This window comes from Tauraco erythrolophus, chromosome 5, assembly GCF_009769465.1.
Source record: "Tauraco erythrolophus isolate bTauEry1 chromosome 5, bTauEry1.pri, whole genome shotgun sequence".
In the NCBI taxonomy this organism is placed as follows: domain Eukaryota; kingdom Metazoa; phylum Chordata; class Aves; order Musophagiformes; family Musophagidae; genus Tauraco; species Tauraco erythrolophus.
The window spans coordinates 26,180,063-26,197,563 of NC_141469.1; positions in this window are offsets into that span (position 1 = coordinate 26,180,063).

Below are 17,501 nucleotides of genomic sequence, written 5' to 3' on the forward strand. Positions count from 1 at the left end.
AACCTGTGCAACTTAACCATAAATGTAGCCAGATTTCTACAATTGTGAATGCAAATTTCCATGCTATGCACCTGTTTACATAAGTGCAAGTTGTTTAGCTATGCAGTTGTTTTCCTGTCTTCTGACATTGGGGACCACCAAAGCTCTATCTTCCATATGCTACAGGAACACAGAGGATGTAACACCTTAGCATCCACAGTCAAGGTGTTTATAGCTCAGTTGGTCACCCAAAGTGGGATTCAGTCACCTAAAGTTGGATGTCTAATGCTCTGTGAGTTGCCATCAGGACCTATGGAAGAAGGATACCCTTTTGGGTAGCTGAAAGGATGCCTAGAGGACAAAAAAGTGACACTAGGCAGTTATGTGTGGGCAACTAAACTACGCCTTAAGCAATCCTATGGAAATTAGTACATACAGGCAATAGGGTCTAGAAAGTCTGGTCAATTGAAGAAAAGCAATTCTCTTCTTTAGGGGGACCTGAATAACTTTCTGGTCTCTAGTAGCTGCATTGACTAGAGTTTTTGAAACCCGTTCCCCAGGATGGCAGACGTGATACAGAGGATACAGGACACCATACCCTTCGGGAGAGCAGAGGGGGCCAAGTGGAATATTTTGATAAAAGTATGGTGTCTGGTGATAAAAAGTATCACCAGACACCATTAAATGGTGTAATTGGGGAAATAAATCTGATTCCTCATTTTACTTAAAAAATCCTCACTGAAACTTCAATTGGCACTTCAACACTCTTGAAAACTATTTTACGTGAAGTGGCCCAAATTTTTCTGCACAGAAGCAACAATGCCTTCTTTCAGATCGTACCTTTCATCAAGGACTTCAAAGCACTTAATAAAAACATATTTTTGTTTGTTTACACTACATAATGATTCATGGAACAGAAATGCCTGAGTTTACTTACACTCAGACTGACATAGCCACAAAATTCAACCTCTTGTTTTGGGCTTACTAGCTCAAATATACACTATCTGTTTCCAGGTTAATCTCTAGGCTAAGGCTGTATGTACCCACTTTTGGAAGAAAAAGACAAAGAAATGACAAAACACTGCAAATACCAAAACAGTAACTTGCTGAAGAGTTAAATGACAGATTGTTGTCATTTATAAATTTATTCATAGTAGAGAATCAAACAGAAAGAATCCTGATATCTGTATCATTTTGACTCATTCGCTACTATTTCATAGCAAGATTTTCCCTTAAGAACATTTATTCGAGATAGTTCATGACTAATTCATATATACTGGTTACAGATAAGAAGATCCCTTATTGCATCTGATTAATTTTTTTCTCAAGTTGTTCAGTCAGTTTGGTTGAATTCAGCTCACAGGTTGAAGATGTATAAATTTAGCTGCGCAGGGGCAATCAGCTGTAACGTCCCTCACTAAGATATAAAACTCAGTGAAGATTTTGCTGGGATTCGGTTTCTTATGCATAGGTGTCTAATCACATTTAACATTCCCTAAGGTATCCAATGTATCCAGAGAGGACTCAGACATATAGCACAGGATGTGGAGGTGCCAAACAGTGCATTGCTGTGACAAATTATACAGCTTTGGAATTAAAGTTATGGTCAATGACTGGTAACCTCAGTTCACTTGCAACAGCAGTTTGGGTGTGAATCTTGTCCACTGCAAGTACATATGTGTATACGAGCACAGGCACATGCACATAGGGTGAGGAACACCTCTTCCACTGGCAGACATTACCAATATTTTACCTAGATATTAATGTCTGGATATATAACTATTACAAAAGTAATGTTGCCTTTTTTTTTTCTTCCTTTGTTCTCAAATCCTCTCTCCATTGGGAAATTCAGTGTCATCAACCCCATTCTGTAGCTTAACACATGGAGGTGAAAAAGTGCAAGATCATTTGCCCGTAATTATTTCCAGCCCTGCGGCTGCCAGGCTGTGCTGAGCACATTGCTTCCCAGTGGCCAGCTCAATAGACCTTAATGTGCCCCCGGTTAAAAGAAGATAGATCTGTGGGTTGCAGTGTTTCTGTTTTGTTTTGTTTGCAGTGGGGAGGAATGAAAAGAGGTTGCTCCACTTTTTGTTTCAACTTATGCAAAACCAAAGTCTATTTGGATTCAAAGAACGTAACTCCCTTCTTAAGGTTTAGGCTGCAGTAGCTGAAATGTCACATTTGCTATTGAGAACAACAGCACTTCTTACACGAGTGTAAATACCAAGTCATACTTCTGACTTGGAAATTAGCCCTCAACACTCCACTGGAATCATTGTAAGTGACTCAGGTCTCCAAAAAGCCTCTGTGCAAAATACTGCTCTGCTAAAGAAATTTCACTCTTAAGCTTGCTCATTCACATCCCAAGCCAGTATGAAAATGAAATCTGATTATTTTCCCTTTGAATCACATGTACCCTGATCATTTTCTGCAATAATATAATTCAGCATAAAATAAGGGGAGGGATATAAATTTTCATTGACCATATTAAATTGAACGATGTGCATACTTGTTTGGTTTTAGATTTCATTACAAAGGAAATTGAATTGCAGAAGACAGCCATTTGAAGCTCTATAGATTTTTCTGCCCCATAAGGTGCAAAGAATATGTTTGAATGTGTTCTTCCTTTCTTTATATGTTTATATGCATGTATTTATGTATGTATGCATATAGCAAACACACACAGAGATGAGTGTGCTACAATTATGAGGAAAAAAAAGACTCATACTACTTCACTTGTTGGAAAGATGCACATTTAGTTTGTGTATTTTTTCCCATGTTTTTAATTTTTACTATTTTCTCTATATTCTAATCAGATCATTGGGAGTGGGGAGAGGAGGAAAGGGAGGGAGGAAGGAAATAAATGAAAATATACACTCAGAGTCTTAATTAAGATTTATTTAATCCAGCTACAAAACAGTATTTAGCATACTGATGGGAGCAGATTGCTTTCACATTTTATGTAATTTCCCATTTTTAAATGAGAACGGTGACACTGTATTAGACCTGAATTATTACTTAGCTGATGAGACATTTGAGATTTCAAAGTATGTCCTTTCTTCAATAGTGGGTTTGCCACACAGCCACAGCAAACAGCCCTGCAAAGCTTGCCCTTTGCTACAGATCTCCCTGTACTAACCTCAGAGGAAGAACCTGCAGAAGGGAGAGACGGGTTACCAAAGACAACTTTCACTTGTTACATGAATCATTTTATAGCATGACCTTGAAGGCTCATGGTATGCAATAAAATGTCAAATGGGACTTACTGCTCTGGGCCATATCTTTGAAAAAGCCAATCGTAGAATCATAGAATCATAGAATGGCACAGGCTGGAAGGGACCTCAGAGATCACCTAATCCAACCTCCCTGTCACGGGCACGGACGCCTCTCAGCTAGACCAGGCTACTCAAGGCTCCGTCCAACCTGGCCTTGAACACCTCCAGGGAGGGGGCATCCACAACCTCTCTGGGCAATTTATTCCAAAGTCTCACCACTCTCGTACTGAAGAATTTCTTCCTAAAATCTAATCTAAATCTGTTCTCCTTCAATTTAAACCCATTTCCCCTTGTCCTATCAGTGGACACTCTTGTAAAAAGTCCCTCCCCAGCCCTCCTGTAGGTTCCCTTCAGGTATTGGAAGGCAGCTATTAGGTCCAAATGCAAATAAGAGTCAGATGGTATTTTCTAAAACACATAGGAGTCCGTCTCCCACTCCCATTTCCAAAAATATCCATGTTCACCTGTAAATCCTTAAATACTTTTGAATATATGGTCCTCAATATTAAGGGAGAACCATAATAGTGAGAAGCAATACGTGACTCAAATCACCTACAATACTGTAGCTGTAACTATACCAGTAAACTAAACAAAAAAAAACCATCGACTTTATCAGTGGCATGGTGTATGGATCATCCGGCTCACAGATCCAAATCAAGTTTCTCGGCAATGCCCAGCACACAGGTGACACAGGGGGGTTGTAGAAGCAACCCAGCTTTGTGTTGCATGGAGGCAGAGACGACCCACACGGGGAGCTGTGTAGATCGCTCAGCCCTGAGCTGTCTGATGAGTCAGTGCTGCGTTATACAAAGAACCAAACCTTGATTTGAGCCTTGAAATCCCTCAACAAAGAATATGCCCTGAGTCTCAATCCAACCATTGTCCAGTTGCCTGAGATAAGGTAAAGGGAAGCTGGAAGGTTTCTGCTTCAGCCGACAACTTTGTGTACTCAGACAACTTTGTGTATTCAGACGATCGATAAGGGGAAACTCCCTGTCACACCCCGAAAGACCCCCTCAGGCATGGTACCTACACAGTCTCGTAAATCAGGGGATAAAAGCCCTATGATTTGGGTTGGGAATCGGGAGCTGCTTTTCCAACTACACAGCTGATCTGTGAGGAGATTCTTCCCCCCCTTGATCGGGATGCGGCCGAGGGAACTTCCCTGGGATTGAGAGCCCGTACCTGGAGGGGTAAGTGATTATTTAGCAGCTTTAAGTCTGTGCGCTTGTGCGTTGGAAGTCTAGTGAGTTTGTGTGTTGTCTCTTTTGTGTGCTGCAATAGCACATTCCGTGACTCTCTCGTGTGCTGTGATAGCGTATTGCAATAGTGTATATTTTGGCTTTAAATTGCGATAGTGCATTCCTCCATTGTATCTATAAGAACCTGTAACAGTGGCGTACTGAACCTGCAAGTGCAGTTCGAGTAAATTGTTATCTTGGACCTTACAGTTAAACCTGTAAGTGCAGAGCAAATAAACCCTTTGCCTGGACCTTGTAGTCGAGCCTCTTTTCGTCACACACGGGCCAGACTTTCTGAAAGCAGGTGTCCTTCTTTGCATGGTTTTGGCTCATGCTGGGTATTTTGGGGGCAGGTGTGAAAAAGACTTCAGCCTATATAAAAATCAACTCTTGAGTGACATTTGTCCTCAGGGACAGAGAATATCCATGGCCAATTGTATTTCTGAGCCCGGATTTATTAGCATAGTCTTTGTAGGGCTAAATAAGGGACCTGTAGACCTCTAACACCTTTCCTCCTCCCCTCTTACCCCTAGTGAAATAATCCTTGGCAGGTATTTTTGGACTAAAATGCAGATGTTGCTGTTAACCTTCATTTTTAAATCCCAAGCCAATGACAGAAGTTACAACACAAAGAAGAATCTTGATGGTGGAAACAAATGTAGTATTTGGCCATTGCTACAAACAGGCACTTCCATGACTATACACTGTCTTCATAGTAGTACCCTTTAAGCACTTCTTTTCCAAAATCTGGGCCAAGAATCCCCCAAAACTCCCTGTGTAGGTCAAGCAGGCAATTCCTGCAAACATGGGGAAAAAAAAATAATGCGTTTTTCAAGTCCATGAGCTCAAGATAATCTCAATTACTGAGTTCTGAAGCCTTTCAATGGAAAGAACTCCATTACCAGATGGAGCATTTTTTCCAAGGAAAGAATTTGTCACTGGCTTTTCCATCCTCGCTGTTTATATGTGCCCTCCTCCTAAACCAGGCAGCCTTGATATAAAGGTATATTAACTGGGAGATCTAATGCATTTTTGACAAGGCTCAGCAGAAATAATACCACCAGAATGAAGGAATAAAATGAGAAACATAAAGATGCTGTTTAAAATGCCAAAGAGCTCTAGGTTAAAAATATGAATAGAAGGTCTGATCCAAAGTCTTTTGAATTTAATAGAAAGAGTCGTGATGAATTCAGCAATTCTGGAATAAGGCCCAGGAAGAGCAAAGCACCACCATGTGTTAAGCTACAGTTCAGCCCTCTGCACATTTCTCACACGTGAACTGATTTCCACCAGGGCTGCTCAGCAAACTGTTCCTGGGTCAGTGCCAGGTAGCACATTGCCCTGAGAGCAGGACGAGTCACTCAGGGCATCTGTCTGTGTTTGACCTTTGGGACAAAAAAAAACATCTGGAGGCCTTTGGGGGCTCCACAGACAGACAAGTGCTTTGGGATGGAAATGGCTTTGCAAGACTGTGAGGCAGCCAGCAAGAGTCTGTGGGCTTGTGCATGGCAGGCTCTGTCCTGCAGGCACCAGGGGCACGGGAAGAGCATCCTGCACAGAGGTCCCCAGGCTGTGCCAAGCTGTCTCGCAGAATGTCACAAGGCCCTTTTATGTTAACTCAGTGCCTCCCCAGTTCAGACCCGGTCACATTTGCTGAAATGTGAATTAACTCCACTACCAAACCCTGTGTGTAGCAGAGAAAGCCCTTGTTCTGAAGGAAACATGCCATAAAGTAGGCATGCAATTAAAAAGTGAAATATTGAACTGTTTTCATTTATAGGGAGCAACACAATAATCCTATAGCTGGTAACTTATTCACAGAGTGTATATCTTCTGCAACAATGTCTATGATCACATATAAAATATTTAGAAATTGCTTTAGCTTTTCTAGACTGCAGTCTTTAAAATATCCTCCCAATTCTTTTTGTAGTATATGCAGGCTTATTAGAATAATTTAATCAGCAGCAATACAAAGTAGCTTTATGACCACATAATAGGTGTTTCAAAAAACCCACTGCCAATTCCCACTCTCTCCACTTCCTCTTCCTCCACACAAGTAAAAACCAACCACCACCATCAAAAAAAAAAAAAAAAAAGGGTTACATTTCCCAAACTGCTATTACTTTCAGTGACTTTGGTCTTGAGCTGCTGTTTTTTCTGTTATAGTGAGCTTTCAGCTGCCTGAGTTTGCTCAGCCATTACTGGTAGATTGCCCAGTTGTCCTCTAAGCACTTGTGCGCTGACTCCCCGCCGCGGCTCATGGCACTGGCTGTGTAATGCTCAGCAGAGCTGCTCGCTTTCCGTATTTCCTGTAAACATCCCTGTGCATGAGGCTTACCAAAGATTGCCATCTGGTTAAGGGGCATGTGTTGAATTTTAACTCTGTTTCTTTCACCGTTACCTTCTTACTGATTTCATCTGCCTTATTCTGCCTCCAGGACTTTTGGGGACACAGATCATCCTACTTCTGCCCAAGCAAAATACTAAACATTTTTTCTTTTTTTTCCTTTTTTTAATAAACAGGGGTCTTTTTTGTCAGATGTATTAGATGGATATTCTACACAAATATCCATTCTTGATTCTATTTTTCATGTTTTTGTGTAAAGAGAAATCTTTATTTTCCTTCCTCTCCTTCCCCCAGAATAGTAACAACCAACATCTCTCATGAGCTAAAGGTTTACCCAACTTGCAAGCAAGTAGAAATCGTGATCATCAATACATAGGATCCCATAATACACAAGGACACAGAGGCTTCTATCCTCTAAATTTCTCTACTTTAGTAAAAATTATCACAAATATATATTAAAAAATCACCACTAGGAAGTGTATCTATGATTAATAAAGTGAATATATATATATCAAGCTATTAAAAATTATTATGAGCAATTAATACTGTACCAATCAAGAATAGAACAGAAGTTAATAACAGTAGCAACCAATTGCATAGCAACAACCAGTAACAGCAACAAGCATGTAGGTATACACTATTACAGGTTACTACACACACCATTTTGAAGCAACTTACCAACAGTATAACAGCTGATATGGTTATGATAAATTACTTATAGGGATTGTTGTGGGTTAGGCCAATCCGGCAACTAAACCCCACACAGCTCTCCCACTGCTGTAAAGCGGAGAGGAGAAAAATGCAATAAAAGAGCTGAGGGTCGAGACAGGAACAGAGGAGCACCCACCAACCATGGTCCCGGGCAAAAGACGCTCAGTTTCCATAAAGCAAAACAGTTTATTAACAGCTACCTACAAAGAGAAAAGCAAACAAAAACGGTTACTTGAGAGGATAACAAGAAAACAAGGCCAGAACTTAAAATCAACACCACTCCCCTCCTTTTCCTTTTCTTCCCGGCTCTACCTCCTCCCCACAGAGGCGCAGGGGGGCAGGGAATGGGGGAGTGCAGGTCAGTTCATTCCATGCTGTTACTGCCGCTTCTCTTAAAGGAGAAGGAGTCTTACACCATTGTCCCTTGCTCCAGTGGATCCCCTACTCATGGGGAAAGCGTGAGGTCCTATCCAAAGGAGGCAATCCTTACCACATCGGATTGCCTCAAATGCGGGCTTTACCACAGTCTCGGACTTTTAAGGAGTTGTAGCCACTCGCTCTGACTTGGGTTGTCATACAAACATTAAACGCGCTCCGGCGTGGGTCGTCATATCAACCTTAAATGCGTCTCCACACAGACTTAGATGCATAAATGCGCCTCGACCTGTGCCCATGATTCACAATAGTCTCAGGCTCAGGCATCTCCTTTAACGAAACACCTCCCCATCAGCGGGGGTCATCCCACGGACTCTAGATGCGTACCGTGCTCAGGCTCTGGCATCTCTTCTCGACTTGGATCCTCCACGGGCTGCGAGTGGGTCTGTGCTTGCTCCACCGAGGACTGGTGGCAAAGGGGCTGCTCGCAAGGGGGACTCAGCCGCGGCACACGTTGTTCCGTCCCATCTTCACTGACCTCTTATCTGTGTGGCCGTTTGTCTCAGATCTCAGTCCTTTCTGGGTGAACTCAGCCCGGTGGGCACCCTGGGAGCGGAGCTCTCCCAAGTTCCCCAAGCAGCTCCGTCGCGGCCATTCCCAGCGGATGGCCCTGGCCCAGTATGGGCCGCAGGCCCGGCTGGGCGCCGGGAGCAGGGGCCGGGCACCCGGAGCGGGGGCCGCACCCCCCTCCCTTCTCCTTGCTCCTGGGCAAAGACACACACCTTTCCAGTTCCTTTGTCCGACGTAAATAGGGCAATTCGCAGAGGCGCCGATTGGCTCAAGCCCCGAGGGGGATGGGAGTCCGGTCTGATGGGCAGCTTCTGCCACCCGGATCTCCCCCCCCACTTCAAACCATGACCAGATATATAATCCCTGTATCAAGTGAATTGGATTTCACAAGGGGCCAAACCATCCCAGAGGCAGGACCATCTGATCCCAGAGGGGGACCTAATAATCCCAGAGGTGGGAAGACAAAAAAAACTAACCCCAAAAGTGGGCCCAGAGGAGGATTAATAAGAGAGCAGGCAGGTTTTTATCCAAGATGAGTCTGGAGTCAGCCAGACGTCCCTAGTGAGAGACCAAGATCTCACAGAAAGCGCGCATGGAGAATTCATCCTGTCTAGGAAATGAAAAGTACGTGCAGAATGGGCAGTTGTCAGAGAGAGAGGCTTCATTTTGGATAAAAGCCCTTTTTATATCATAGAGACATCACTTCAAGTAACAAATAGATGCTGTTAATTTTGATATTTTGCCTGAAACAGATAACAAATGATGATGTTTTATGTTCTGTCAAGGAACTGACAGGATGATCACACTTGAAGAGTTGCGGTCAATGACTTGATGTCCAAGTGGAGGCCATTGACAAGTGGAATTCGTCAGGGGTTGGTATTGGGACTGTTGCTGTCTAATTTCTTCATTGCCAACACGAATAGTGGAATTGAGTGCACCCTCAGCAGCTTTGCTGACGACACCAAGCTGTGTGGCATGGTTGACATGCTGGAAGGAAAGGATGCTAACACAAGGATCCTGGACAGGCCTGGGAGGTGGGCCAATAAGAACCTCATGAAGTTCAACAAGGCCAAGCACAAGGTCCTGCACGTGGGTCGGGGTAATCTCAAAGCACAATGACATCCTGGCTGGAGAATGGATTGAGAGCAGCCCGGAGGAGAAGGACTTGGGGATGCTGGTTGATGAGAAGCTCAACATGAGCCAGCAATGTGCGCTGGAAACCCAGAAAGCCAATCGCATCCTGGGCTGCATCAAAAGAAGTGTGGCCAGCAGGTTGAGGGAGGGGATTCTGCCCCTCTGCTCTGCTCTCGTGAGACCTCACCTACAGTACTGCTTTCAGCTCTGGGGTCCCCAACACAAGAAGGACATGGAGCTGTTGGAGTGGGTCCAGAGGAGGGCCACAAAGATGATCCGAGGGCTGGAGCACCTCTCCTATGAAGACAGGCTGAGAGAGTTGAGGTTGTTCAGCCTGGAGAAGAGAAGGCTCCAGGGAGATCTTATAGCAGTCTTCCAGTACTTCAATGGGGCCTACAAGAAAGCTGGAGAGGGACTTTTTACAAGGGCATGTAGTGATAAGACAAGGGGCAATGGATTTAAACTGAAAGAGGGTAGATTTCGATTAGAAATAAGGAAGAACTTCTTCACTCTGAGGGTGATGAGGCACTGGAACAGGTTGCCCAGAGAAGTTGTGGCTTCCCCATCGCTGGAAGTGTTCAAGGCCAGGTTGGAGGAGGCTTTGAGCAACCTGGTCTGGTGAAGGGTGTCCCTGCCTGTGGCAGGGGGGTTGGAACTAGATGATCTTTGAGGTCCCTTCCAACCCAAACTATTTCATTATTCTATGATTCTTTCAAACCCATTTTGACTTTCCTACAGTCTTGCTACTTTTTCAGATGATGTTACCGTCACAGTTTCTTGGGTTTTGTTTATTGTTGGTATCTCTGAATGTCTCCAGTTTCTAGGTACCCCAGCTGAACTTCAAAGAGGCCAGCTGCGCTTTTCAAGGATGTTTCTGGTTCCAGGGCTGGGTTCCCCAGCTCACAACCCCCACATTGGCAGGTTTTTCTCTGTTCAGTAATTTTCTCTTCTAACCAGGCTACCTTCATGGCTGCTCACATCAATATCCTACATTTGTATTTCACCGTTACAGTGACTGCATTCTTTTTATTTGAGTTGACCAGAAGGAAAAAATAAAGGAAAATATTGATCTGTTTTTCTCTCTCTTACTTTTCAGGTTTTGAAAAATATTTTTGACAACAATGACAACACGTTTGTATTGCCTGAAATGTCCCATGAGAAGCAGACCTACTTAGGAAGGCCTTTATCCTCTAAGGATTTACCAGTCTCAAACATCTGTTTTCTGTGAGTGATGAGAGCTATAGAAGGTGGAGAAAGAGAGTCACAGGAGAGATACTAGTACCCCAGGGATGAGAGCACTTGAGGATCCTCTTTGACTTAGTGCATTCATGATTTGTGTACTTTTTTTTCAAACCTGACAGTGCAAAACACAGGTGAAGCTGGGAAGCAAGAAGGGAGAAAGAAGATTTCATGAGCAGAGAGCATCAGAATTTGCAAAGCAAGAATGGAAAGTTTTGAGGCACAAAATTTCCAAGCATGTGTTGGAAGTTGGTTTTTAAAGGCTGGATAGTTTGTGATAAACAAGAATCTAATTTAATCTTATTAACATAATAATTCAGGAACGTTAAGAATAGAATATCTTCCTAACCTAGGAAGATGTTGTTTTTAGATACCGTGTGTAAATTTGCAGATAACTAACTTAATTGTTATTTTTGGGAACTTAAAGTACTAAAATAATTTTAAGAACTAATAATTAAAATTGCTAATGATGGGAAATATTTTCTTTATTATCCTTAAGTAAGGATGTATGTATATAACACAAATTTATATCTTGTTACTAAATGTTCATGCATTTTAAAAAAATCTTTTACTTTCCCCTCTATTTTTAATTGTTAATAAACTGCTGATTTTCAAGGTAAAATAGGTAACAGATAATCATTAACAGTCACTTACTTTTCAGTACTGATGACTGAAAACTGCTGAAATAAAAAACGTGACTTCCTAGTAGGAGTCTGTGTTAATGAATACAATACATATTGTATTCATTAACAATATTTATTAAACAATACATATTACTTAGCTCTTAAATGAATTATACGTCCTAGGTGTCAAATGGTTGAATCAGTATTTCTAAACAATGTTTAAATAGCACCTCTTTTCTATAGCTTCATTAGTTTTATTTTACCTGCATTTTTGCTCTAATTTCTAAAATAACATTTTCAAAGAGCTGTTAGTTCTTCTGTCAATAGCTTTTGCTTTATAATCATCAGTGATGAGCCAATGGTATTCCCACTGCATTCCCTCAAGCTGTAATACACAAGGAGGAAGAGTTTTCCAACTTATTTTTAACTAACATTTCAAGCACAAAACTTGAGAAGGTTTTTCAATAGCATTTATGTGCAGAAAAGGGGAGAACTTGTTGTTCTATACACATGAAAGCCCTGTTCATTTCTCACCTACCAATGAAATTAAATGATACCTGCAGGTGGGCTGAAGTTTCCTCCTTTGTACCCAGAGATAAAGTATTAGCTAGTTATTAAATGATTCTGTAATATAAAGGAAGCAAAACAAATCTTTTATGTGTGACAGGGGATGTTTAATCTTATCACTATTTATTTAAATGTTTCAATGCCACATTTAGTGCCATGGAAAATTCAAAGGTCATGTACTTCTACTCCAGGACTATGGTATTTTGCAAGTAGCTCCATGGAAACTAATAGTAATGTTAAAAATGTACATCTATTTTCAATACAAGAGTTGTAAAATTAGACTCAAAAGAAGTCAGTCACGGCACCCTAGATTAGTGGAAAGATTTGACGTACCTGCTCGCACTTAGTAACCCTGAGTTCTCAGGGTTGAAGAACGTGTTTCTGTTCAACATCAGAAAAGGCACAGAAATGTGACCCTAAGCAAGTGATATAAAGCACTTAAAAGTCCAGAAGAGAGAATACTTTGAGAGAACTGAAAGACATTTTTAAATATGTTATTTTTGGTTCGGAGTTTATGACAGCAGTGAAACAAATGTGACTTAATAGACCTCAGTATAAAGCTTTCCTCCCCCCGGGGGTCTCCTGCAGCAACGATGGGCTGTGGTGGTTCAACCCAGCAGTGGCTCAGGCACCGTGCGGCCACTCGGCCACTGCTCCCTCGGTGCGGTGAGAGGGAGAAATGTCACAGAAGGTCTGAGGGTGAGATGGGAACGGGGCGGGAGCACCCACTGACCATGGCTCCCGGGCAGAACTGACTTGGCCCGGGAACAAAGCAATTCAATTTATTAGCAGTTACTTGAGAGGATAAAAAGAAACAAAGCCAGATCTTAAAAACAACACCTCTCCCTCTGTCCCCTTTCTTCCCCCTCTCCCTCCTCCCCAGCGGATCAGGGGATGGGCAATGGGGGCTGCAGGTCAGTTCGTCACACGTTGTTTCTGCCGCTCCTTTCCCAAAGGAGGAAGACTCCCTACACTCTTTTCCCTGCTCCAGTGGATCCCCTCTTCACGGGGCAATCCAGAGACTTCTCCACCATGAGTCCTTCCCGCAGGATGCAAGCCGTCAGATTGCTCCGGCGCGGGCTGTTATCGCAGAGTCGTGGGTTATGAGGAAGCTGCCCCCGCTCTGGCGTGGCTCTTTCCATGGACTTCCGATGTGTCTCTACTCCGTCGTGAGTCCCATTCCCTATGACCTCCCTCAGGCTCAGCCATCTCTGCTCCAGCATGGGCTTCTCCACGGGCTGCGGGCTGGTATAAGAGCAGCACACCCAAGTTCAAGATCTCTTGAGTTAATGTTCAAATGCTATTATGCAGGTTCTGCACCTGGCACTTGGATGAGAGAACTTTGCTTTTCATTGCTTGCCACAAAAGACGAATATCACGCTAGAGGTTGCAGACTATAGCTGGTTAGATTCATTCGCAGACAGTTTTCCCTTTGGTATCTCCCAGTGGTATTGTGGAGGACTTCAGGCAAGCTCGTAGTTTCACTCACATGAATCCTATTTTGGGCTTAGTATGGTAAAATGAGATTGAAGACAATGCATAAAATGACCTAGAATTATGACAGTTGCAAGAGCTGAGATATGTTTCATGGCTCCTTAAATAGCTTAGAAATAAACTCAAACTGCTCATGGATATCTTAAGGGTTTTGTGCTGGAATAAGCCCATCACTTACAGATGTTGTGCTGAAATTGTGATTTTATCACCTGATTGAACTTGCATTTTTTCAAGGAGAAGTGTCTGGAAGACCGGATGCAGGCTGCAAGAAAATTTGCCAACCTCAGAATGAATTATTCCCAGTAGTCTTCATTCCCTCTAACTAAAGGGCAGCAGTATCAATGTCTCTTTTCATAGTTGAATTACTTTAGTCTTGTTCCTAGTGACACTTGGCTGTCTGTTGCCTACCAAAAAAAGCTAAGCAGGGTTCTACGGAGTTACACTGGAGGAGAATAAAGGGTGAGGAAAATCTATATTCTAAACCACAAATCTCATAGACAAAATTCTGAACTTTACAAGTCTGGATTTATTTCAATATTTATAAAGGTCATACAAAAAATTGTCCATTGTCCAAAGTTATTACCATAAACTATAAACCAAAAAAAGAAAAACTGATGGCATTACAAGAAGCTGACAGTGAAACACGGGGAAACCTGTAGCACTGCCTTGAAGAGTAGATTGGGTTTTGAAAGGGTTACTATTTTATTTTGTACGATTATAATTATATTAGTTTTTTTTCTTATGAAATCACAAATTAAATTTTAAGAATGATATTAAGATACCAGGCTATGTTTGTAGGAACAAGCTCATAGTTTAGGTGTTAGTTTACGTAACACTGAAAAGTGAAATAAAGAAACGTGTTAAGAGGTAATGCCAATTAAATAGTATGCAGTTGGCTCCTGAATTATATTCCCATTTGCATTTGAAGGCACACTTAGTGATACCAGTAGGTCCAATAAAACCCATGTTATCTATGGCCTGGATGGCAGTAGGCATCAGTATGATTATAAACCAATCTTCACTTGTTAAAAATACCACAATTTTCACCAAAGAAAACTTTATAGAACACTGAAAAATGTCATGCAGTTCAGGGTACACCTTTCTGTTCTTTCTCAGGAGCTTTCTGACATGCTAGCTGTAGGCAGTTTGCTGCTAAATGGCTTTGATGAATAGTACATGAAACTGTAATATGAACAAAATTATGTGACAGCTACATGGATGATGATGTGTACGTGGAGGGAAGTCAGTGATGGATCCAGCCTGTATGTTCATTCCCCATGAAAGAGAAGATGCTACAGCATCCAGGAATAACAGTGAACTCACAATTCATTTTCTGTCTTCTCTGGAAAAAGCTGCCATAAAACAGAATTTTCTGAACAAACGGAAAGCTGGTGTTCTAGAAAATATGTGAAAGAAATAGTATGACATTGGAGATACTTAATTGTGTCTGATGATTAGATACAGGTTAGGTAGGTTTTGGTAACTCCTTTTACATGTTGTCAGTGATTATTAATAAAGAATCTGTACCTTCAAAACTCTTCGATTGTTGGGCCATTACTAACTGTGACCTGCAATAAGCCTTGTGCTTTTTTTACCCTTCCTTTGAAAATAAAAGACAAACAAAGCTCTTTTCTTATAAGGCCTTATTTTATAAAATGTAGTGAATTATATTTGACAATTTGTTGATATCTTAAAACTATTTTTTTAAGAGTATGCCCTTTATGACTTCCCAATTGATTCATGAGCATTAGAACTGTGATGATTTGTGACAATTTTCGAATTTATATAATGAAAACATACTGATACATTCAATGTTAAAAAACTAAAAAATTGCCTTTTTTCTCCTGAAAGGTTAGGGTCTACCTCAGAATTAGCACCTACTATAGAAATAACTGTTCTTTACTTGTTATTTTATGTCTCGTTGAAGTGATTGAGCACATCACAGAATCAGAATAAGTTTTGTGACTGTTTTGGATTTGAAGGTCTTTTTTCCCCACTGTTTAGTGGATGTGTGTTTAACAGCTAAAAATATCTACTGAAGAAAACTTGTTTGGAAAATTGACAAAAAGTCTCACTGAGGCTATTTTAAACTATCCAATGATACCCTCCTTACAGTGAACATCTGGAAAGTGTTGTAACATATGCTTTACTTAATAGTGAATTATTCCACACATTTCAAGAAAGGGAGGAATTGTTAAAATATTCTTTTTCTTTCACCATAGTTTGCATACTTCACTAAAGTTATTCTTCTTACCTTTCCTCTTTTCTAAAGTATCTGCTCCTAAATATATGATGCTTACATGTACAATGTAATTCTGTGAGCCTTTCACCCCTTGGTTTTGTTCTACGATTATATTGTTAGTAAAAATATTGTATTTTACTTCCACAGAAGGTCAGAGTTGGGTTCCTAGGTCTCTCTGTTTTCGCTATAATTACATCTAACTTTCATATAAGGACAATCATTGCCATGCCTGGCCATTGACAGCATTAGAGGTGGATTTTCATATGCTCCAATTACAGATATAGGTTGAGTCTCTAACTTGATGATTCATTGGCAGGCTCTCACAAATATACGTGTGCGTGACTGTCTTAAAATTCTTGCTATTTGCTATTGTATGGATTTCTACTGACCTGAGTTTGGACCTCCTAAAGAAAAACATCCCACAGAGCACAGCAGAGTGTATTGGTATTCGCGGTGATGTTCCGTTTTCTCTAGGCAATTCAAGCTCTAGCTGACAGACAGCTGCAGCATGACTCCCATTCAAAGGAAATTTGGGGCATCTTTTCCAGCAGTAGAAAAGGCTGCAATCTGAATGTTAGCCTCCCCTAAACCAATTCCTATTCAAAGTAATTTCATTTCCACTGGTGAAATCAAGAGCAGAATTATGCCCAGATTGTCTAGCAAAGAACAGGATGTAATAAAGGCTGGATTTACTTTTACAAATCCTCTTAGGGTATTGCTTCAGAAAAGATAAGAAAAATAATTTAATTTCATGAACAGTTCAGTGGTTGTAAAATCCCACGCTATGAAACAGAAAGGAGACTTTTGGAGAAAGGTTTCCTTGGGATAGCCAACTGCCACTGTGCATCAGAGCATCTCACTGAAGTCCTGCATCCAGACACATCTCAGACGAGTGCTACAGCTATTGTGCTATTTTGAAATGAAACATGCTCTTCCTTTGACAAAAATGCCAGCTTTACTTGAGAAATTAGTCCTTTTTTCCTGCATCACAATGAAATATTATTTTTGTTTCAAAGAGAATAAAGATTTTTTTCCATTGTTATTCAGCATGTAGACCTATAAATTGCAGATAGACAACATCATTTTGCTTTTTTTCTCCCATATGTCTTTTGAAGGATATATTTAAATAGCTAAAACAAACTTTACTTCCATTTCAAGACTGCTTTTGTATTCTGGACCTACTCAATTAATTTTCTGCTTTAAGGTATTTTAAATGTCTTTTAAAATTAGTGAAAAGACAATGAATATGAACCCCAAATGCCTCATTTAAAAACAATTTGAGCTAGTATAATGAGCATAAATCATTCTAATAGAGCAATTTTACATCAATTATGACACCATTATTTTTGAGCTCATTACTGATTTTATAAATAAAACAGTAACCTTTCATCGCTATAGCATGTAGATGACTACACCGCATTGTGTCGTGACATGAAATGGGTGTCATCTTGCGTTCTCAAGGCTGTACAATTATTCCCTACATTATTTAAGTACTTGACAGCCTTGTGCTAAGTGCAATGCAGAATAACACCATGTGAAGTGTGTATCATTTCTATAAACTCACAGGGAATAGGAAAGTTTTTCCACCTCTCTCTGTTAAGTCAACTTCGTCCCTAACTAACAAGACGCTCCTTTCTTTATATTGTTATTTTCTGACTTTTCAATTAGATCTTCTTACATCATCTGATACACGAATCCATGTAG